The sequence below is a fragment of the Schistocerca americana genome, chromosome 7, assembly GCF_021461395.2.
Source record: "Schistocerca americana isolate TAMUIC-IGC-003095 chromosome 7, iqSchAmer2.1, whole genome shotgun sequence".
In the NCBI taxonomy this organism is placed as follows: domain Eukaryota; kingdom Metazoa; phylum Arthropoda; class Insecta; order Orthoptera; family Acrididae; genus Schistocerca; species Schistocerca americana.
Window position 1 is genome coordinate 445,291,573 of NC_060125.1, and position 25,392 is coordinate 445,316,964.

The following is a 25,392-nucleotide window of genomic DNA, read 5'->3' on the forward strand; positions in this document are numbered from 1 at the left end:
TGCTGTACAAGGTAACGTTGACCACGTCACTGTATGGAGAGTGCTACAGGAGAACCAGTTGTTTCCGTACCATGTACAGCGTGTGCAGGCACTATCAGCAGCTGATTGGCCTCCACGGGTACACTTCTGCGAATGGTTCATCCAACAATGTGTCAATCCTCATTTCAGTGCAAATGTTCTCTTTACGAATGAGGCTTCATTCCAACGTGATCAAATTGTAAATTTTCGTAATCAAAATGTGTGGGCTGACGAGAACCCGCACGCAATTGTGCAGTCACGTCATCAACACAGATTTTCTGTGAACTTTTGGGCAGGCATTGTTGGTGATGTCTTGATTGTGCCCCATATTCTTCCACTTACGCTCAATGGAGCATGTTATCATGATTTCATACGGGATACTCTACCTGTGCTGCTAGAACATGTGCCTTTACAAGTACGACACAACATGTGGTTCATGCACGATGGAGCTCCTGCACATTTCAGTCGAAGTGTTCGTACGCTTCTCAACAACAGATCCGGTGACCGATGGATTGGTAGAGGCGGACCAATTTCATGGCCTCCACGCTCTCCTGACCTCAACCCTCTTAACTTTCAGTTATGGGGGCATTTGAAACCTCTTGTCTACGCAACCCCGGCACCAAATGTAGAGACTCTTCGTGCTCGTATTGTGGACGGCTGTGATACAATACGCCATTCTCCAGGGCTGCATCAGCGCATCAGGGATTCCATGCGACGGAGGGTGGATGCATGTATCCTTGCTAACGGAAGACATTTTGAACATTTCCTGTAACAAAGTGTTTGAAGTCACGGTGGTACGTTCTGTTGCTGTGTGTTTCCATTCCATGATTAATGTGATTTGAAGAGAAGTAATAAAATGAGCTCTAACATGGAAAGTAAGCGTTTCCGGACACATGTCCACATAACATTTTTCTTTCTTTGTGTGTGAGGAATGTTTCCTGAAAGTTTGGCCGTACCTTTTTGTAACACCCTGTATAGCCTACGAGGTCTGGTAACCAGACTAAACACTAACAACAATTGCACTCTGGTGGCTGTTCTGGCTGTCACAGAGAGGTGCAGCTCTAAATAATATGTAAAATGTACATACCCACAAATGATGTGTAGGTGTATGAAGGTACATTGGCATTTAGCTATATCTTCTGCGTGCTTCACATTTTTGGTCAGGTACTGTAGTAGAAATGCTTATTTTTGGCTAATCTGTCATTAAAAATATATCTAGTGAATAAGTATCAAACACTTGACTTAAATACGTTTTGTGCGATTCCTATCAAATTTCGTTCTTGAATCACGACACGTTTTCAAACACGGCAAGTTAGTTACATCAGAAAGGCGACTTTGAGAATCTTGCGCCCTTTTGTATAAATGTGTGCAGATGCCCACGCCGTCAAGACAAGCTTCTGTGAGTCACAAGCAGATGAACGGACGCACCATGACAACGCTTGGTGTCCTCACTATCTCTCAGAGCGGAAGGCGTGCCACGAGGAAGTGGCAGTGCCGTTTTCTGCTTTGTCACTGGATATCTCTCAAGCAACGCTGCCACTGCTCCCGGTCTTCATACCATGTGAGACGCGATTCCTTTGTATTGTTCTGCTTTTCACATTCTCCGCTGGAGAAACAGATAAATGGTTATCCAGCAGTAAGCCAAAAAGAATAAATCGCAGGTGAATGTTTGTAATACATGAACGTTGCTACTGCTTTCATTAAATAAAACAACAAGTTTACTGTTACCAGTCACCGTTTTACTTACCTCCACGACGCGTTTCAAAGGTTTAAACCTCCATCATCGGGTGGATTTACATTAGTTAGTATGACATCTGTGTGTGTGTTGTGTTACGATTTTTTGGAGGAACTTGTGGCACTGTCTCCAGTGGTCACAGGTTCCTTTCGCTGTCGTAACACATCACATGTATACTGTTTGGCTGGTGTTGCAGGGACTTGAATAACGACATCCAAAGACCTAAGGTTGAGCTGGATGTAGCATCCACGAGATAAATTTTAGCTACAGTGCGACGAGAGGAAATTATGCCTCTAACTGTTATAAACATTATCTATTCGACATATGAAAAAACAGTGAAAACGATCATAAATATTAATTATTTATATAATATTTTATGATGTAATTGGACATATCGATATGTATCATACAAAGACAATGATAATTGTAAATTCCTTTTTATGATCTGCGTTTGTATTCCTTTATTTTTACCTTTTGTTGGATGGCTTTTGTAGGTTGCGGACGCATATCAAACTGAGGTCTGTTAAGATATTGTAATTATTTGTTAATTATTACTTGAGAATAGAGTTCATTATTATTATAAATATGAGTGAATAATTATTTGTAACTTTAATTCCTCACTCAATAAGCATTATCTGTGTTAATTATTTCTTTACGCTACAAGGAGCGCAGCCATTGATGATAGCGATTTGTATCGCGTTTTTGTCTGTGTTTTCCTTAGAAAAAAATCAAATTTTTGCTTGACGAAGTCTAAATAGTGCACAATACGAAAGTACTGTTTAATAAGCATTTCAAATACTTATCTTACTTGCTCTCAATTGTCTGCCGCCATCTTAACAATTATCTCAGCGGCAAATTCAAATTACGCAACTCTGCAGACATAAATGCCGAACGTTATACAAATGCATAAAAATAAATGTGCACCGGTGGTCCCGAACTCATTTTAATGAAAATAATTCGAATTAGATTGGTTCTTTAAAAACAGTGCTCATAGTACGACCCTTATAACAAACTTTTCTAGCTGATGTATGGAGCCGTAATTAATTAAGCACGAGTTGCGAAGAATATTTTTTCAGGTAACATACGTCAGTGTTGCGCGCGGATGATATTCGGTGGTTTTAATGATCATTTTGCTGAAGATAACTGCTTCCATCATAATCAATAGTTGTATAGAATCTGTTGTATGAACTGTGATTTAGTGACACTTACAGAACTTACAGACAACACATTAACACAACGTTAACTTGGAGTTCTTTACCAACTTGACCAATTCTTTAGCCGGGAGAAAAATTATTTAGTAATTACTCAATGTAATAAAATAAGATTATCATTTTCATTAGTTAAATACCAAACCATTGAATAACACAGCGAACGCCACATAGAGTCGAGAAGTACGTAACATAGAGTTCAACACACTAGAATACTGTGCAAATTCTCTGGGACCTCTAATGAGGGTGAACTGAAAATTTCATATCCTGACACAGAGATGGCGTTGGTTACGTCTATTCGTCTTACATAATAGCATAATTCACTCGTATAAATTATCTGCGACGTCCAGAGCCTGATAAAAAAGGTGATGCACCCAGAAGACATAAATGTCAAAGTAATTTCATACACATACACATCATTGACCACCAGAAACCGTTACTGCCGTTCCTGTTTAGCCTTGTTACCAGACCTGGTACACTTTACAAGGTGATCCAGGTGGAATGTTCAGTATTAACGGATATGACACGAACAATCACTCGAAGCAAAAATGTCCCGTAAACAAAGGCTACAAAATGAATACGGCTTATGAGCTATGCACACTTCTTCATTTTAGAAACTCTGGAACAAATCTTTTCTGCTGAAAGCTCTTCGCTTTCCTTACGTGGTGAGGTGGTAGTGTCGACCTAAACAAGAAAAAAATGTCGAGTAGGCATGGGCTCTAGAATGTATACCTTAGCAGTTAGAATGAAAACAGCAAGTGTTAGACTCCAGTGACAATTAGTAATAACAGAACAGTGGGTATATGCGAACATGATAAGGTTAAATGTAGAAAAAAAAGAACTGTGATATTTACATGATAAAGACCGGACTTAAGGGATAGAATTGTCGTTAACTACACTGAAGTCCATGGACGAGCCGGGGGATACCTTGGTGTGAAAAGGATAATAAACTTTTCTTAAAATCACATATTATAACGAATACCGAAAAAAATGGTTCATTTTATTCACAAGTTATTTCCACTGCTCTCATGCAGTCAGATGAATACCATAACAAAATTTAGACTCTACAAGGGGGACAGCAGGTCTGTGGAATGTTAAAAATCTCCATTTTATAGACAACAGGTGCTTAAGATTAATTCTGAAAGCGGCGAGTTGGGCTAGGATACGATAATTACATGAAGAACTCAGAATGGATTACGTATGCGTTAAGCGTTACCAAGAAGCACACAAGGAAGTTATTGCAAAAAGTCAAAGTACTTAGGCCTACTAACAGACATTTGGAATACACTGGCACCGTCATTCCAGAACGGTGGCATCGTGTTCGACTACTTAGAGCCATAATAGAAGACCCCGTTTAGGGAGGCAATACATAAATAAAACCAATGCATCAGCAGGTCATTAGGACGTGACTTCAACGCCCTGCTGTCACATGACAATTTTTAAGGATATCACGGAACACAAATCAGGAGTCCAGCCTTCGAAAAAGGCAGCACTTCCGTAAAGCAGCACACACACAAACACACACACACACACACATACACACACACAAACCTTAAGAGCTACAAGCACTTGGTTCATTTTCTATCGAATAAGTGTTTGTAGCTCTTAAGTATGCACTTTAAAGCCCACGTTTACTGGAAATTTTCTCTTGTTTTGGTCAAAATAGAAGAGATATGTTTCACAGTTCTGAAGATGAAGAAATGTTCATAGCTGTTAAGGTATACGTTTAGAGCCCACGTTTACTCCATTTTTTACTTCGAATGATGGTTCTTGTCATCTATGAATAATCCCGTATAAAGGAGCTTAACAATGTCAGATGTTGAGTGATCACTGTGAAAGACATCCTACCTACTTGTGTGAGACAAAATTATCAGCAACTGACAGACACTGAAAGTTTAGCCAACTGATCGAATCGTGCAATATCCAAATTAGTGGGGCATTCGGATGTGGCAGTGGGACAGTGTGGGATTGCGTGGTGAAGCTGGGGCAGACATAATCGTGATGAAGGTTGTCGACCGCATCTGACCACCACAAAGCCGGATCGCCGTATTGTACACCATGTACATCGTAACCCGCCACGCCGCGCGGGATTAGCCGAGCGGTCAGGGGCGCTGCAGTCATGGACTGTGCGGCTGGCCCCGGCGGAGGTTCGAGTCCTCCCTCGGGCATGAATGTGCGTGTGTTTGTCCTTGGGATAATTTAGGTTAAGTTGTATGTAAGCTTAGGGACTGATGACCTTAGCAGTTAAGTCCCATAAGATTTCACACACATGTGAACATTTTTTTTGTAACCCGCCACATTTGCGCCTGCCATCCAGGAACACATAATGGACTCCCTGAAACAATCTGCGTCATCCTCCACAATTGGATGGACACTAGTAGCCAGACTAGAGAGTTACTGCCACACACGTGGGCTGCCCTTAACACCACAGTTCAAACAGCTGCACTTATAATGGTGCCTGGAAGCATGGACTGCCGATGAATGCCGTCACTTTGTTTTGAGCTATGAATCGCGGTTTTGTTCCACCTCAGATGACTACCGTCCATGAGTACGGTGGCGATCCAAGGAGAGGTCCCATTCTTCAATGTTTAGGCGACGTACAGCATTGTCACTCCTGGCGTCATGGGATGGACAGCAATCGGTATCAGTATCGTAGTGCCATTTTCAACAGGATAAGGCTCCTCGACACGTGGAACGTGTCTCTGTTATCTGTGTGATGCTGAGGTACTCCACTGGCCATCGAGATCCCGAGGTCAGTCTCCAATAGATCAGGTGAGGGACCAGCTGAGACGTCAACTGTGTCCCAGCGTCAATATCCAGAATATCAGCGACCAGTTACAACAGCTGTGAGCCATTTTGCCTCGGGAGAGGATGCAATGGCTCTGTGACACCCTTAGAAAGTGATTCAGTGCATCCAGGTCACAGGGGGTGGGCGTCCTACTGATAAGTGGTTTCATCCTGCCAAGTTCTTTGCATGTTTAACTCGATTTTGCGATCACTGAATTAACATCACATACCCTCTCGGCAAATCGGCAAATCGTGCGAGACCCACATGTTGGTCACTGTATTAGAGGTCGATAGGTGTTGTACTTTTCTCGTGACATCGTTTCACGACTGAAAATTGAGTATACGACTATAGGGGCGGTGGTGGTACGGCAGTTGCTTTCGCCACCGCTAACAGCCGTCAGCAACAAAGTATTGTGACATGGTCGCTGTCGACTTCAGCAGTTTGTAGCAGTGTATATAGAGGCGATACCATTGAGAATAACTGACCATGTCAATTTGGGACAATACTCGTGGGGAGACGTACCCTCTAAAACTAGCCCCTCGCTTTGGATCCAACACAAGGAAATCTTACTCTAAGCCGTCTCAGGTGCGTGCAATAGAATCCTGTTCACCTGTGGGAATCTGAAGCGCCATGGAGTGTTCATTCAATCATTCTGACACAATTCAGGAACGACAGGTTGCGTCGTTGACTTGCTGAAGATACATGACATTGTTGCAAACAATCGACGCTCACAATTGGACTTTAGAATCATATAGCGTTCACCAATGACAGATCGTAGCACATGATTCACAAACCTCGTTTTATACCACTTAAAGATCGCTCTTATGAGGATACCTGAACTGTGTGTGTTGGCAAGGGAAATACAGCACCCCGTATAGTTTTCACTGTAGTCATTCAGTACTATCAGTACAGTAACATTTCACCATAACAAATCTCTCTGAGTGGAGTCTACCATTTGAGCCATCATGTATAATGAACACTACCTAAACCTTCAGGAGATTCATGGAGTCCATGATACGATGCATAATCACGATCATTGCGGATAAAGGGGTGGTACATGTTACTCGGTAAAGACACGAGACAAAAAATTTTTTACTCCCAGGAGACATGATGCTAATGCCGTGCTGTGTAGTAATCTCAGTACAGTGAGGAAGAGAGTCTTCAAGTTTCTTCAGAAAGCGCTATCAAGCTGTGGTCACTCATATATGATTAGATCTCAAAGATTTCTACGTTTCACCCACTGGCACAAATAATCTCATCTATTTCCTCTCGGTGATTTAGCGGGCCTGACTGTTCATCACACCAGGAATATATGCCCGCAGTCCTTCAAACATGGTTGTTGTCGGCTTGGATTACTATCGGAAGTTACTTACCGTCCATTGTCTGGAATATAAACTTTCCTTTATCCTCTGCAACCATATGCTTTTGCAGCATATGTTCTCAATTTTTTCAGTAACTGAAATGCTTTATTGCACACAAAACACAAAATCCTCCATTATACACACTCCCACAAGGCATCAGCAAAGAACAGCTTGGTTCAAAGAATATCCGCGGTTCGAAAAATACCAGCGATATTGGCGGAATGTTACGTGATACCATGTACTTATACGTCTGTGACTATTACAGCGCCATCTATTACAAAGCGAAAAAAGGGGTCCAACTAAAACATTCATATTTATTTACGTACTACACGAATATGTAATAAAAAATGAGGGTTCCTATTAAAAAAAAAAAAAACGCAGTTGATATCCGTTTGACCTATGGCAGCGCTATCTAGCGGGCCAACCATAGCGCCATCTGGTTTCTCCCTTCAAGCTAGACAAGTTTCGTTCTTTGTAGTTTTTTTGTTTGACGCTTATTTCGTGAGATATTTGGCCCGGTCACGATCTATGGACCACCCTGCATATGGTTTTCATTGAATGTTCGTAAGACTGGAAACATAGATTTCATTTCTTCTCTCAAAACTCTACAGCGTTTGAAGACGATCTACTCGGATAATGAAACACAAAGAGTAGATGGTATTCAGGTTTTTGGACTATCGGCAAAACGCACACCCCGGACTTAACGGGACGTCTTACTCCATTTGCATTTGCAGAGGAAGAGATTACAATTAAAGATAATTTCAAAATGAAATATGTTTCATTTGCTTATAAATAACTTCTTCAGTTACGGTTTACTTTTGTTTATATTTTACACTACGCGCTTCGGGAAACGAGACCCATTTTCCAGTGCGTTTTCCTCTGTCTACTTTTCAACATGTGAGGCTCTGCAGTGTTCTGTTGGCTTTAACGCAATATATAAAAACGCGCAATTTTTAGTTGATTATTGATCTTCATAAATAGTCAGTGAAGAAATTTGCAAGAACTTGTCCTTACAGTTTCCTTATGGTCCATTTGGCCAGAGTCTCACGCAAGTTAAGCATCACATGCAGTTTTCAAGATTAACAAACTTACATAAACAAAGACTACATTTTTCTTTTTGGATGTACCCAAGAGAGATTCTGTTACAGGTCTTTCACAGGGTATATTTTTGTACAGATGATATTTGTCTTAACAATCTGGATCATACTTTGCAAAAATCTGTTCGCAATGGCGCTTATTTCAATGTGGTACTATTTTTACTTCAGTATACTGTCGAAGCATCTGAAGAAATTCTCTGATTCACTTTCAAGTTTTCAGTTAACATTTTATTTTCATGTTTTCTGTAATGTGAATATGTCTCCAGTTCTTCCAACACATCCATTTAGCCGGCCGCGGTGGCCGTGCGGTTCTGGCGCTGCAGTCCGGAACCGCGGGACTGCTACGGTCGCAGGTTCGAATCCTGCCTCGGGCATGGATGTGTGTGATGTCCTTAGGTTAGTTAGGTTTAAGTAGTTCTAAGTTCTAGGGGACTTATGACCTAAGATGTTGAGTCCCATAGTGCTCAGAGCCATTTGAACCATTTGAAGATCCATTTAGTGCTCTTTATTTCGTCTTTGGAGTTCTTTGACATTTTGCTCTAGTTTTCCAAATGGGTGTCCTTTATTGTGTATGAGTGTGGCTATTGTTGATATGTGTCTGTTGTGTGCGTAGGCTTTAATATGTTCCGTATGCCTGGTGTTGAAATCTCGGCCTTTTTGTCGTAAATAGAATATGGAGCATTTCCGGCACATTATTTTCTATATCGTTTTCCAGAATCTGAGTACGGAACATGATTACGTTTTATTTTATAAGGAAGGACAGGCACACAGTAGTCAGTCGGAATCCCATTAGCTTTTATTAAATCTAGATTTCGGTTATAAATAGCCATCTTCAGTGCTAAAATACAAGGAAGAATTACAGAATCAAAATTAATTTAATTTACGTAGAACAACAGGTTCACACTGTGTTATCCAATAGCAGCAGTCCACTCTGGCCAACATATCATTTTCGTTGTAATTCAACAGACTCGCGGCGGCTCGTGTCCCCATATGTTTTTGCAGGTGTGTGAGCAGAAGAAGGGCACTGAGGCGGTTATTTACAAGTGCAACAGCCTTATTTTACGTCCTGTAGTACAAGTAACGCCCTGTATGTTACGAATTAAGTAACAGAGTTTCGTTTAAATAGGCGTTTTTCTTACACAATATCTAAAATCAAAAAGCATATTTGCGTATCACTTTGAAATATAGAAGAAATGCCAATTTACAATATACTTTCTCACATGTTAGTGGTGAAGCGATCCATCAAAACCTATGCAAAGACTTATAGGTTCACATAACTATCTTATACAAAATTATCAAATCACCTTATAAATAAAATGTTATGGGTCCGTTCAGACAGATGAATGTACAGGGAGGCGACAGACTGTGCGTACATCTACATATACATACATACTCCGCAATCCACCATACGGTGCGTGGCGGAGGGTACCTCGTACCACAACTAGCATCTTCTGTCCCTGTTCCACTCCCAAACAGAACGAGGGAAAAATGACTGCCTGTATGCCTCTGTACGAGCCCTAATCTCTCTTATCTTATCTTTGTGGTCTTTCCGCGAAATGTAAGTTGGCGGCAGTGAAATTGTACTGCAATCAGCCTCAAATGCTGGTTCTCTAAATTTCCTCAGTAGCGATTCACGAAAAGAACGCCTCCTTTCCTCCAGAGACTCCAACCCGAGTTCCTGAAACATTTCCGCAACACTCGCGTGATGATCAAACCTACCAATAACAAATCTAGCAGCCCGCCTCTGAATTGCTTCTATGTCCTCCCTCAATCCGAACTGATAGGGATCCCAAACGCTCGAGCAGTACTCAAGAATAGGCCGTATTAGTGTTTTATAAGCGGTCTCCTTTACAGATGAACCACATCTTCCCAAAAGTCTACCAATGAACTGAAGACGACTATCCGCCTTCCCCACAACTGCCATTACATGCTTGCCCCACTTCATATCGCTCTGCAATGTTACGCCCAAATATTTAGTCGACGTGACTGTGTCAGGCGCTACACTACTAATGGAGTATTCAAACATTACGGGATTCTTTTTTCTATTCATCTGCGTTAACTTACATTTATCTATATTTAGAGCTAGCTGCCATTCTTTACACCAATCACAACCCTGTCCAAGTCATCTTGTATCCTCCTACAGTCAATCAACGACGACACTTTCCAGTACACCACAGCATCATCAGCAAACAGCCGCACATTGCTATCCACCCTATCCAAAAGGTCATTTATGTAGATAGAAAACAACAGTGGACCTACCACACTTCACCGAGCGAGGTGGCGCAGTGGTAAGACACTGGACTCGCATTCGGGAGGACGACGGTTCAATCCCGCGTCCGGCCATCCTGATTTAGGTTTTCCGTGATTTCCCTAAATCACTCCAGGCAAATGCCGGGATGGTTCCTCTGAAAGGGCACGGCCGACTTCCTTCCCCATCCTTCCCCAATCCGATGAGACCGATGACCACGCTGTCTGGTCTCCTTCCCCAAAACCAACCAACCAACCAACCTACCACACTTCCCTGGGGCACTCCAAATGATACCCTCACCTCCGATGAACACTCACCATCGAGGACAACGTACTGGGTCCTATTACTTAAGAAGTCTTCGAGCCACTCACGTACTTGGGAACCAATCCCATGTGCTCGTACCTTACTTAGGAGTCTGCAGTGGGGCACCGAGTCCAATGTTTTCCGGAAGTCAAGGAATATGGCATCCGTCTGATACCCTTCATCCATGGTTCGCAAGATATCATGTGAAAAAATGGCGAGTTGCGTTTCGCAGGAGCGATGCTTTCTAACGCCGTGCTGATGCATGGACAGTAACTTCTCTGTCTCATGGAAATTCTTTATATTCGAACAGAGAATATGTTCGAGAATCGTGCAACAAACCGACGTTAAGGATATTGGTCTGTGATTTTGAGGATCCGTCCTTCTACCCTTCTTATATACAGGCGTCACCCGCGCTTTTTACCAGTCGCTCGGGACTTTACGTTGGGAAAGAGATTCGCGATAAATGCAAGATTTGGAGGACCGGGTTCTACAGGATATTGAGACGAACCCATGTACAAGCTCCACGCAAGTTGCCTGGTCCGGTGTAACCCAAAGTACGATTAAGTCTATCGTGCAAGGAAAACGCTGCTATCCCTGTCACTCGCAATCCCGTTGAGGCCACTTTGAACATCTGTTGTGGCGTGGATGCAATGCAGCTGTGTACTGTGTTTCGGGACGATTTGTTGTCGATGCACGCACACCATCTATTTTCAGACACATGTTCGTAGGACCTTATTTCTCAATTTCCAGTCAGGAATCTGGGGTCCTCTACAGTTTGTCAGTTCTATTAACGTTCACCCTGCAGGAGTTCGAATAACTTTTATCAGATATTGAACAAGTTGACTCTGACATCGCTGAGGCATTTAGAGCTCTGGAATTTTGTCTGTCTTTCGCAGTGGAAGCCACTCTTTGAATTCGTTGTTTCGAGACTTTATATGACGTATCCTACTGGTGACGTACAGCACTATCTATCCATAATTCCTTGAGCAGGAAAAATAGGTAAATAAAAAACGGAACTAACTTAAATTGTACAGCAAATGGGGACAGACTACGGCCGTTGTTTAATAGGGAGAGACAGTGGAGTTTGATGATTCAGGTAAACTTCAGGAAATATAAATCGGGCTGGTCTTATGGGAAGTCAAACATCGTAACTACTGTGCCACATCGCTTTATTTGTGGAAGTCAGTTAATAAGTGTTCTGCAGCGTTCGAGAGGTGTGTTCGATTCCGATCTTGATTCGATGCAGCCGTTATCTGAAACTGGAAATCACCCAGTATCATAACTTGACGCTCATGATAAAGCTATCAGTAGTAACATACCACGTTAACAGGGAACGAGCTACAGTCTTATAAGCAACGTTAGATTTTGTGTTGGACTCCAAAAGACAGATTTGGTTTATTGTGTGTTCCATCGGTCGTGCACCAGTATCAGCGAATACCGACACACACAATACGGAGGTTAGTCTTATACTTTGTGAAGCTAAAATTTAATTCAGTAGACGCGAAGTGAAATATGAAAATCGAAATACACTCAAGCTAGCAGGGAAAAACAGGTGATTTGTGACTACTCTAGTTAACAGTGTGTGAATAGTTTAAATGTTCCCTAAGAGTTCCTGATGTTCTACAGGTGTACTGGGCAGCAAATCCCTATATACAGGGTTCGTTGAAGGTGTAATACATATTTTATTTACCGAACGGTTCAAGATATCGAAACGTGGTTTCCGACAAATGATAGTACGCAGGGGACGCGTAATTTTGTTTTAAGGTTAATTCTCTTAAGGCTTATATAAACCGAGATATTAAAGCAAGTGTGTTTTTTTATGAAATGATACACTTTTTAAAAAGTATTCGAAAGGTGCTGAAAAAACGATTGTAGTGATACAATATTTTTAATGCTAACACTGTAATTTTCTCGAAAGTTTCCGAGAAATTAGCTAAAATTGAGACGTAAGACGGTCGGAGATAGCTACTGCAGTGTAAATTCCGTCGTTACTTGGAGTAAGAATATAGGCCTCCGTTACTTTATGTCGTCAATGTTGGAATGTGGTTTGAAAACTGCCGAGGTTTATGACATAAAGGATAACTTAAAACAACTGTCTGTGTCAGTCACTTTTTACTTTCTCCCATGTCTTGTTTCGAGGGTTAACACCTTCATCGTAAGATGGAGCGATGACCACATTTTTGTTTGCTTGATGTAGTCAGTTATCTATTTTGATTTTTATTTCGCTACAAATGATGTACAATCGGCAACTGTTAATCTAATATGACATTAGATTACTGATTTTAGGCAATAATAAAGTTACTTACAAGATATTTCAGCAGAAAGAATCGTGAGGTTCTCCGTAAACATGCATTTTCATCTTTAGATGTCACAAAAACAGGAAACATCAACATAAACAGTCCAGAGATTGTACAGTTATAGAGATACAGCACCGTGCACCTAAAGAGCATCCATTAGGAGTTTAGACTGAGAATCAAAGATACCGGTTCGGTAAAAGAAAAAAACATGAGAATTTGTAACTATATATCATTATCGCAAAAAATAAAAAAAGTAAGCAAACCTATATTTCAGCATATTTTTTCTAATGTTTGGGCTGTGACTTGGGAGTTGTTTCCATTATTTAAATCACTAAAAATGATGTAGCGGTAAGAGTTGCTGTACATTTTCTAGTATGCTTAAGAAGGTTCTGAAGAATTCACTGCCACGGTCTCAGCTTCCTCATTCAGTTTATTCTGCCCATGTTATGTGCTGTAAATAAAATTTCAAGTTCTTCATAGATGTTCAGTTTGTGGCCTCTGTTTAGTTTCCCAAGTATTATTAGATTATGAGTATTAACTACCAGTGGAAAAATGCTCCTATCGCAGCACAAAAAAGGTGATCCTCATTACGCCTCTCTTACCAAAAATTCTGGCATGCGATCTTTTTCACGCTCTTTTAATACACAACATTCTAAATCCTTTCACCCAGTTTCTCTTTTTAGTTGAGCCTTCATGTTCAGCATTTCTCTCAAACTGCTACTGTCTATATCTGTATGTTTCCCACTGTCTCCTTTTTCTCCCATTGATTTACAGTATGCCCCACTTCCACTGTCTGCTCTCTCACTTTACACTGACTCCTGTTATCTTCCTTTCTCACTGCCACTGACTCCACCATGCCTCGGCAGCTCAGCAATTCTGGGGAGAGAGTTCAACATATTTTTTCCCATATTCCCATGTGTTTCAAGTTCTGGTCCAAAATGCGCCCTCCACTAGACATACGTCAAAGTGCAGTAGTCCGGGGAGTCAAGACGCCACCTCCCCGAAGCCCATGTCTTGTCTCCACTCATCTCTGTTTTTCATTTCCACTGTCTTCTCTCTCTTTCGCATCCACCGCTTCTTTCTCCACCCATTTCTTCTTCTCTTTTACTACCACAGACCATCAGTATCTTCTTCCTCTTTGTCTCTCAATGCTGCTGGCTTTATCTATCTTGCTTTCTATCTCCCTGCCACTTTCTGTCGCCCACGATCACTGTCTGCTCTCTCTTTCTCTTTCATTGGCACTGGTTCCTGTCTCTTCCATGATCACTGTCTCTCTGCTACTCTCTTGCATGCCAACATTGTTGATGAGGAAGGCGAAATAGAGGCAGTTGGTTCCACTTTTCTTTCAATCTTTTAAAGAGGAACATATTCGCATTTTTGTGCTGCGACGGGAGGATTTTTCCGCTGACTCCCTTCTTTCTCTAACTACAGCAGGGTATATATATATATATATATATATATATATATATATATATATATATATATATATATCCCCATGAACCATGGACCTTATTGTTGGTGGGGTGGCTTGCGTGCCTCAGTGATACAGATAGCCGTACCGTAGTGTAACCACGACGGAGGGGTATCTGTTAAGAGGCCAGACAAACGTGTGGTTCCTGAAGAGGGGCAGCAGCCTTTCCAGTAGTTGCAGCGGCAACAGTCTGGATAATTGACTGATCTGATGGTGGCACCCTCTTGGGTAAAATATTCCGGAGGTAAAATAGTCCCCCATTCGGATCTCCGGGCGGGGACTGCTCAGGAGGACGTCGTTATCAGGAGAACGAAAACTGGCGTTCTGCGGATCGGAGCGTTGAATGTCAGGTCCCTTAATCAGGCAGGTAGGTTAGAAATTTAGAAAGGGAAATGGATAGGTTAAAATTAGGTATAGTGGGAATTAGTGAAGTTCGGTGGCAGGAGGAAAAAGACTTCTGGTCAGGTAAATACAGGGTTATAAATACAAATTCAAATAGGGGTAATGCAGGAGTAGGTTTAATAACGAATAAAAAGTAGGAGCGCGGTTAAGCTACTACGAACAGCATAGTGAACGCATTATTGTGGCCAAGATAGACACAAAGCCCATGCCTACGACGGTAGTACAAGTTTATATGCCAACTAGCTCCGCAGATGACGAAGAGATTGAAGAAACGTCTGACGCGATAAAAGAAATTATTCAGTTAGTGAAGGGAGACGAAAAGTTAATGGTCATGGGGGACTGGAATTCGATAGTAGGAAAAGGAAGAGAAGGAAAAGTAGTAGGTGAATATGGACTGAGGGTAAGGAATGAAAGAGGAAATCACCTTGTAGAATTATGCACAGAGCATAACTTAATCATAACTAACACTTGGTTTAAGAATCGTTAAAGAATGTTGAGTACGTGGAAGAGACCTGAAGACAGTAGATGGTTTCAGATAGAACTAATGGTTAGGCAAAGATTTAGGAACTAGGTTTTAAAATGTAAGACATATCCGGGGCAGATGTGGACTCTGCCCACAATTTATTGGTTATGAACACTAAATTAAAACTGAAGAAAGTGCAAAAAGGTGGAAATTAAGGACATTGGACCTGTATAAAGGCGTGTAGAGAGTTTCAGAAGAAGACTGGATAGCTTTGAGAGATGAAATAGTGATGGCAGCAGAGGATCAAGTAGGGAAATGGACGACGGCTAGTAGAAATCCTTGGCTAACAGAAAAGACATTGAATGTAATGGTTGGAAGGATAAAATATAAAGACGCAGTAACTGAAACAGGCGAAAAGGAATACAAACGTCTCGAAAATGAGATCGACAGCAAGTGCAAAACGGCTAAGTAGGAATGGCTAGAGGACAAATGTAAGGATGTAGAGGCATATATCACCAGGGGTAAGATAGATGCCGCCTACGGGAAAATTAACCTTTAGAGTAAAGAGAATCACCTGTATGAATATCAAGAGCTCAGATGGAAACCCAGTTCTAAGCAAAGAAGGGAAAGCAGAAAGGTGGAAGCAGTGGAAGAAAGGTGGAAGCAGTATATAGAGAGTATATACAAGGGCGATATACTTGAGGGCAATATTATGGAAATGGAAGAGGATGTAGATAAAGATGAAATGTGAGATATGATACTGCGTGAAGAATTTGACAGGGCACTGAAAGGCCTAAGTCGAACCAAGGCCCCGGAGGTAGACAACATTCCTTTAGAACTACTGATAGCCTTGGGAGAGCCGGCCATGACAGAACTCTACCACCTAGCGAGCAAGATGTATGAGACAGGCGAAATACCCTGAAACTTCAAGAAGAATATAATAATTCCAATCCCAAATCATGTGTTGACAGGTGTGAAAACTACACAGCTATCAGTTTTATAAGTGACGGCTGCAAAATTTTAACGCGAATTCTTTGCACACGAATGGAAAAACTGGTGGAAGCAGACCTCGGGGCAGATCAGTTTGGATTCCGTAGAAATGTTGGAATATGCGAGGCTATAGTGACCCTACGACTTATATTAGAAGATAGATTAAGGAAAGGCAAACCTACGTTTCTAGCATTTGTGGACTTAGAGAAAGCTTTTAATAATGTTGACTAGAATACTCTTTTTCAATTTCAGAAGGTGGCAAAACAGGTAGGGAAAGGCTATTTACAATTTGTACGGAAGCCAGATGGCAGTTATAAGGGACGAGGGCATGAAAGGGAAGCAGTGGTTGGGAAGGGAGTGAGACTGGGTTGTACCCTATCCCCGAAGTTATTCAAACCGTGTATTGAGCAAGCAGTAAAGGAAACAAAAGAAAAATTTGGAGTAGGAATTAAAATCCATGGTGAAGGAATAAAAACTTTGAGGTTTGCCGATGACATTGTGATTCTGTTAGAGACAGTAAAGAATCTGGAAGAGCAGTTGAACTGAATGGACAGTGTCTTGAAAGGAGGATGTAACAGGAACATCAACAAAAGCAAAACGGGGATAGTGGAATGTAATCGAATTAAATCAGATCATGCTGAGTGAATTAGATTAGGAAATGAGACACTTAAAATAGTATATGAGTTTTGCTATTTGGGGAGCAAAATAGCTGATGATGGTCGAAGTAGGGAGGATATCAAATGCAGACTGGCAATGGAAAGTAAAGCGTTTCCGAAGAAGAGAAATTTGTTAACATTTGGTATAGACTTAGGGGTCAAGGAAGTTTTTTCTGGAAGTATTTGTATGGAGTGTAGCTATGTGTGGAAGTGAAACATGGACGAGAAATATTTTTCACAGGAAAGGAATAGAAGCTTTCGAAATGTGGTGCCACAGAAGAATGCTGAAGATTAGATGGATCGATCACGTAACTAATGAGGAGGTACAGAACAGAATTGTGGAGAAGAGGCATATGTGGCACAACTTGACTAGAAGAAAGGATCGGTTAGTAGCACACATTCTGATGCATCAGGAGATCACCAATTTAGTGCTGGAGGGAAGCGTGGAGGGTAAAAATCGTAGAGGAAGACCAAGGGATGAATGCACTAAGCAGATTCAGAAGGATGTAGGTTGCATTAGTTACTTGGAGATGAAGAAACTTGCACAGGATAGAGTAGCATTGAGAGCTGCATCAAATCATTCTCAGGACTGAGGACCACAACAACAGCAACATATATATGGAGAGATGCATCAATCCAGTCTTCGGACTGAAGATCACAACAATATCAACATGTGTCAAAGAGTACAGAGACTGGTTTGATGCAACTCTCCATGCTACTTCTGCGCAATAACAGTTAGTTAGACCCAGAAAATATTGTAACTCTTTGCTTGTTCCTGGTCCCAGAAAATCTTTCACTTGTTTACACTATACTTTATAACTATATGAACTAAATAATTGACTTCTTCTAGCACAGAGTGACACTTCTCCACTCTTGGCATTAACCTCTTGAATACTTCCCTCACTCATTGGTTATGCTTCTGTATATCTCTTGAAAAGACAATTATGTCATCCTGGTACACCAGACGACACTGATGGGGTTTGATGCAGCTATCCATTCTGCTCTATCCTGTGCAAGCTTCTTCATCCCTGAGTAACTACTGCAACCCACATTCTTCTGAATCTCCTTACTGTATACATCTCTTGGTTTCCCTCTACGATTTTTACCCAACACCCGTCCCTCCAGTACTAAATTGGTGATCCCTTGTTGTCTCAGAATGTGTCCTATCAACCGATACCTTCTTTTGGTCAGTTGTACCACAAATTTCTCTTCTTCCCAATTCTATTCAGTACCTCCTCTTAGTTAAGTGATCTACCCATCTAATCTTCAGCATTATTCAGTACCACCGCATTTCAAAAGCATTTCGTCTCTTCTTGTTTAAACAATTTGTCGTTCATGTTTCTCTTCCATTCGTGGGTACACTCCAAACAAATCCTTCAGAAACCTGTAAATTATTCGTGTCAGTATTTTGCAGCCGTGACTTATTAATATGAACGTTAGGTAATTATCACACCTGTCAGAACCTGCTTTCTTTAGAACTGGGATTATTATGTTTTTCTTGAAGTCTGAGGGTATTTCGCAGTCTCGTACATCTTGCCAGATGGAAGAGTTTTGCCATGGCTAGCTCTCCCAAAGGTATCAGTAGCTCTAACGGAATGCTGTCTACTCCAGGGGCCTTGTTCCGACTTAGTTCTTTCAGCGCTTTGTCAAATTCTTCACGCAGTATCATATCTCCCTTCTCATCTTCCTCTACGTCCTCTTCCATTTGCATAATATTGCCCTCAAGTGCATCTCCCTTATATAGACCCTCTATATACTCCATCCATCTTTATGCTTTCCTTTTTGTGCTTAAGACTGGTTTTCCATCTGAGCTCTTGATATTCATATAGGTGGTTCTCTTTTCTCCAAAGGTCTCTTTAATTTTTCTCTAGGTGACATCTATCTTACCCCTAGTGATAAATGCCGCTACATCCTCATATTTGTCCTCTAGCCATTCCTGCTTAGCCTTTTGTGCTTCCTGTCAACCTCACTTTTTTACGTTTGTATTCCTTTTTGCCTTCATCATTGATTGCATTTTTACATTTTCTCCTTCCATGAATTAAATTCAATATTTTTTCTGCTACCCAAGGATTTCTACTAGCCCTCGTCTTTGTAGCTACTTGATTCTCTGCTGCCTTCACTATTTCATCTCTGGAAGGTAGCTATTCTTATTCTATATTCTTTTCCCTTGTTCGTGTCAATCATTCCCTAATGGTCCACCTGAAACCCTCTACAATCTCTGGTTCTTTCAATTTATCCAAGTTCCATCTCCTTAAATTCCTGCCTTTTTTAAGTTTCTTCATTTCTAATCTGCAGTTCATAACCAATAAATTGTGGTCAGAGTCCGCATCTGCCCCTGGAAATGTCTTACAATTTAAAACCTGGTTCCAAAATCTCTGTCTAACCATTATATAATCTGTCTGAAACCTTCTGGTGTCTCCAGGTCTCTTCGGAGTATACAACCTTCTCTCATGATTCTTAAACCAAGTGTTAGCTATGATTAAAATTCTACCAGGTGGCTTCCTCTTTCATTCCTTTCCCTCAGTCCATATTCACCTACTACTTTTTCTTCTCTTCCTTTTCCTACTATCGAATGCCAGTCCTCCGTGACTATTAAAATTAAATTTTCGGCTCCCTTAACTATCTGAATAATTTCCTTTATCTCATCTGCGGAGCTAGTTGGCATATAAACTTGTACTGAGGTGGGCGTGGGCTTCGTGTCAATCTTGGCTACAATAACGCGTTCACTATGGTGTTCATAGTAGCTTACTCGTATTCCTATTTTATTATTCATTATTAAACCTAAGCGTGCATTACCCCTATTTGGTTTTGTATTTATAACCCTGTATACACCCGACCAGAAGTCCTGATCCTCCTGCCACCGATCTCCACTTAGCCCCACTATATGTAACTTTAAGCTATTTATTTCCCTTTATAAATTTTCTAACCTACTTGCCCGATTGAGGGATCTGACATTCCACGATCCTTTCTGTAGAAGGCCAGTTTTGTTTCTCCTCTTGATGATGTCCTCCTGAGTAGTCCCCACCTAGAGATCTGAATGGGAGACTATTTTACCCCCAGAATATTTTACCCAAGAAGATGTCATCATCATTTAAGCATACAATAGAGCTCTATGCCCTCAAGAAAAATTACGGGTGTGGTTTCCCCTTGCTTTCAGCCTTTCGCAGTACCAGAACAGCAAGACGATTTTGGTTGATGTTACTAGGCCAGATCAGTCAATCATCCGGACTGTTTCCCCTGCAACCACTGAAAAAGCTGCTGCCCCTCTTCAGGAACCTCTAGTTTGTCTGGCCTCTCAACAGATACCCCTCCATTGTGATTGCATTTGCGGTACGGCTATCTGTATTGCTAAGGCACGCAAGCCTCCCCACCATCGGCAATTTCCATGGTTCATGGGGGTCTTTGACACGTATAAATAACAAATAAATGCGCATAATATAAGGTTAACACAAAATCGTTTGTTTTATATTTTTCTGGATACTTTGCTCATCGATCGTAATTCATCGAAAACGCTGTGCTTATTATTTGTATCTTAAAATAGTAGAAATGTTTTTATAAATATTTTACTTGCAGTCTTTCCAGCTTTACATAATTTTTGCAGTAACTTTAAGTTCTTTTCAGGCATTATAAGATCCTTTCTAGCTCGGTTTTCGCCCCTGCAATACCACATATGGGAAAACGTTTGACGATTTGCCACGAACGGAAGTTACAGAAGCAGCCATCCCCATAATCGGTACTTTTGGCAACCAAAACTGAAAGTTTTTCCGATGTATCTCGATAACGGATATTGATTTTCGAAAACAGGAAAATGGCGTATACAGATGAATGTAAAAAGAATGTACAGTTAAAATATGAGCCATTTTATACGCTAATTGTTTAAACATATGAGGCCTAAGTTACAAAAACAGCTAAAACTGGTTTTTGAAGCTTCCTGCACCAGTACAATAACTTTGAACTTCTGAATAACGGTAACGGATAAGGATATCGAAAAAAAGTTTCAAGTTTTCCCGAGAACATCACCTTAAGAACATGCAGCGATGTGCCATGAACAGAAATTATACAAGGTGGTCCATTGATCGTGACTGGGCCAAATATCTCACGAAATAAGCTCAAACGAAAAAACTACAAAGAACGAAACTTGTCTAGCTTGAAGGGGGAAACCAGATGGCGCTATGGTAGGCCCGCTAGATGGCGCTGTGCTGCCATAGGTCAAACGGATATCAACTGCGTTTTTTTTTAATAGGAATCCCCATTTTTATTTACATATTCGTGTAGTACATAAAGAAATATAAATGTTTTAGTTGAACCACTGTTTTCGCTTTGTGATAGATGACGCTGTAATAGCCACAAACATATGGCTCACAATTTTAGACGAACAGTTGCTAACAGGTTTTTTAAAACTACAATACAGAACTTAGGTACGTTTGAACATTTTATTTCGGTTGTTCCAATGTGATACATGTACCTTTGTGAACTTATCATTTCTGAGAACGCGTGCTGTTACAGCGTGATTACCTGTAAATAACCCATTAATGCAATAAATGCTTAAAATGATGTCCGTCAACCTCAATGCATTTGGCAATACGTGTAATGATATTCCTCTCAACAGCAAGTAGTTCGCCTTCCGTGATGTTCGCACATGCACTGACAATGCGTTGACGCATGTTGTCAGGCGTTGTCGGTGGATCACGATAGCAAATATCCTTCAACTTTCCCCACAGAAAGAAATCCGGGGACGTCAGATCCGGTGAACGTGCGGGCCGTCACCTGTCATGAAATATGCTATTCAATACCGCTTCAACCGCGCGCGAGCTATGAGCCGGACATCCGTCATGTTGGAAGTACATCGTCATTCTGTCATGCCGTGAAACATCTTGTAGTAACATCGGTAGAACATTACGTAGGAAATCAGCATACATTGCACCATTTAGATTGCCATCGATAAAACGGGGGCCATTCATCCTTCCTCCCATAATGCCACACCATACATTAACCCGCCAAGGTCGCTGATGTTGCACTTGTCGCAGCTATCGTGGATTTTCCGTTGCCCAATAATGCATATTATGCCGGTTTATGTTACCGCTGTTAGTGAATGACGTTTCGTCGCTAAATAGAATGCGTGCAAAAAATCTGTCATCGTCTCGTAATTTCTCTCGTGCCCAGTGGCAGAACTGTACACGACGTTCAAAGTCGTTGCCATGCAATTCCTTGTGCATAGAAATATGGTACTGGTGCAATCGATGTTGATGTAGCATTCTCAACACCGACGTTTTTGAGATTCCCGATTCTCGTGCAGTTTGTCTGCTACTGCCGTGCGGAATAGCCGCGACAGCAGCTAAAACACCTACTTGGGGATCGTCATTTGTTGCAGGTCGTGGTTGACGTTTCACATGTGGCTGAACACTTCCTGTTTCCTTAAATAACGTAACTATCCGGCGAACGGCCCGGACACTTGGATGATGTCGTCCAGGATACCGAGCAGCATACATAGCACGCGCCCGTTGGGCATTTTGATCACAATAGCCATACATCAACACGATTTCGACCATTTTAGCACGGGTAATGTATCACTAATAAATACCGTCCGCCTTGGCGAAATGTTACGTGATACCACATACTTATACGTTTGTGACTATTACAGCGCCATCTATCACAAAGAGAAAAAAGTGGTCCAACTAAAACATTCATATTTCTTTACGTACTACACGAATATGTAATAAAAATGGGGGTTCCTATTTAAAAAACGCAGTTGATATTCGTTTGACCTATGGTAGCCCATCTAGCGGGCAAACCATAGCGCCATCTGGTTCCCCTTTCAAGCTAGACGAGTTTCGTTCTTTGTAGATTTTTCGTTTGATGCTTATTTCGTGAGATATTTGACCCGGTCACTATCAATGGGCCATCCTGTATAAGTGACCATCCCCACAATCGGTACTCTCTGTACCAAAAGTCAAGGTTTTTCGAGGTTTTCTCAGAAACCACCCTTGAACAAATGTTGCTTTTATAAACAACCTACGTTCCACTCTAGACTACGCCTGAGGCCAAGGGGCATTAAGTCTGCACTAATCGCAGCCGACAGGAATCGAAGAGACTTTTACAACAGTTGTGACGCTACCTGCTGGCGTGATTACGATGACTTTAGCGAGTGTTGTACTACTAATGTAGACAAGTGTAATGTGCTGCGAATACATAGAAAGAAAGAGCCCTTATCATTTAGCTACAATATAGCAGGTCAGCAACTGGAAGCAGTTAATTCCATAAATTATCTGGGAGTGCGCATTAGGAGTGATTTAAAATGGAATTAGCACAATTTGCGTGGGCCGGAAGAAGTGTCGTAATGTTTAAATTAAGACCGTGTACTGTAGGATAGCTACAGTATGACCGTACTTCCGATAGTCATGTAAATGACTGCTAGGCCTAGGGCTGCCCAAAAGACTTGATTCCTTATCTCTGTGATCAATAGAACCCGAGATCTGAACCCCTGAAAAGTCGCATTTTCACGCCCTCCTTTTACGAGTAGGAACATAGTGGTATCTAACAGGACGTGCACTGACCGATAACATCAAAAGTATATGCTTTGTTATTAATGTCAGTAGCTAAGGCTAATGCTGACGGTCCTTAAACATTGATTTTTTACAGTACTAGCATTCTTGCCACTCACTTTGGTGTTTTCTTATTCAATAAATGCGTGATCCTACTTGTAACTGTATTTATGTGCGTCTATGAAACAATATATCTGTTTAATTGAGCCTACAGTGCCTGTGATCGACTGTTATTGAAACATAGATATACTCTCCCTCCTGTATTAATTTAAACGATGCTAGCTCATCGTCATGGTGATCACACTTGAGGCCAAAGGGCATTAACTGTGCAGTACGAAAAGTATCTGATGCTTTAAGCAACAGTCAGAACGCAGAGCTGGCATAGTGGGGTGTTTGTTTTAAGGCACGTTAGTTGACACAGGTTCCATTTTCTCTGGTAAATCCCTAATCAACAACCTTCCAGAGCGTATGGAATAAAATTCTTTTGTCTAATGTAGTAAAGTTTAAGACGAAACAACAGGATGTGTTGTTCGGCAATTGGATTTACTCTGTAACAGTGTCTTCTGTGAAACTGTTATAATCAATGTATAACATTGCTAATATTAGTCCAACAACTTTTAATACAGTTGAATGAAATGCACGCCGCTGAATGTTTTTTATATAACCCGGAGGAAACCTTCGCCATAGGATCCAGGCGATACGATTCATGTAATGGACCACAGCTCACAAATCCGCCGATGTGACCTAGCCAGGCTTATCAGCCACAGGCCAGGGTAAAAGGCGATTGAAGAAGGAGTAAAGCCATTTTGAAAAATCTTGGTAGAACTACCTCGACTTGTAGTACTATGCACGGGCACCATTCCAAACTTACAGCGGCGAGCACTGTAACGGGTTGTGGAACGAAGGAGCCAGGCTGTCAACGATAGGGATTACGGAGTGGAAGCAACAACTCTCTGTGCAGGGGTTGGGTACGCACAGAAGCTCCCCCCCCCCCCCCCCCCCCCCCCCCGTAGGAAGGCACCAGTTATGAGTTATGCACTAATCGCAGCCGACAGGAATCGAAGAGATTTTCACAGCAGTTATTGGTTGGTTTAAAGATTAAAGGGACCAAACTACAAAGGTCATCGGTCTCTTGTTTCATAAACACACAGAGCATATTTAAACCATCCACCAGTCAGGCTGAGCACTCTAAAAAAAAATTCCGGTGGAAGAAAAGCCCCAAGGTCAACGGTAAGGCAAGATGGAAAATGGAGTACAGCGATAAAAACAACATATAGAAGAAAGGCAGAAAGAATTAAAACTGTACAGCAGAGAACCGTGGCTGGCTGATGCCGAAAATAAAAGGATGAGCCAGCCACTCTGCAACACGTTAAAACCACCAGCCTAAAAGATTAGGGTGGAGTCGAATTACAACGCAAAACTAAGTAAAATATACACCACAAAAGAGGGCGACGCAATAAAATTAGATGGACCTATAAAAGCCGCTTGCACAAATAAAACTTAAAAACCCGATCTGCCATAGAGACATTGTCACCTAATGGAGATGATAAATCACCTAGGAGATTAAAAGTTCTCCTGAGGGCGGTTAAAAGAGGACATTCCAACAACATATGGGCAACCGTCATGTTTGCACCACAGCGACAATGACGGGGGTCCTCTCGACGCAGCAGATGATCATGCGTCAGCCAAGAGTGACCAATGCGGAGCGTACAGAGAACAGCAGAATCCCCGCGAGAGGCCCGCATGGAGGAACCCCACACAGTCGTGGTCTCCTTTACTCGCCGCAGCTTGTTGGGCGCAGACAGAGTGCACC

The 25,392-nt window shown here is 41.6% G+C and overlaps 1 protein-coding gene across 2 annotated transcripts in view; it reads left to right on the top strand.

Annotated features, from left to right (window-relative positions):
* Positions 1-1,565: 1,565 nt before the first annotated feature.
* Positions 1,566-25,392, top strand: part of LOC124622568 — a 46,834-nt gene continuing 23,007 nt past the window's right edge. The window contains exon 1 of one of the 2 annotated variants that reach the window (XM_047148316.1): positions 1,566-1,679. The gene's annotated coding sequence lies outside the window, so the exon portion shown is untranslated. Of the gene's footprint in view, positions 1,680-12,086; positions 12,216-25,392 lie in introns of those variants that run through there. The other variant, XM_047148315.1, reaches the window with a different exon arrangement.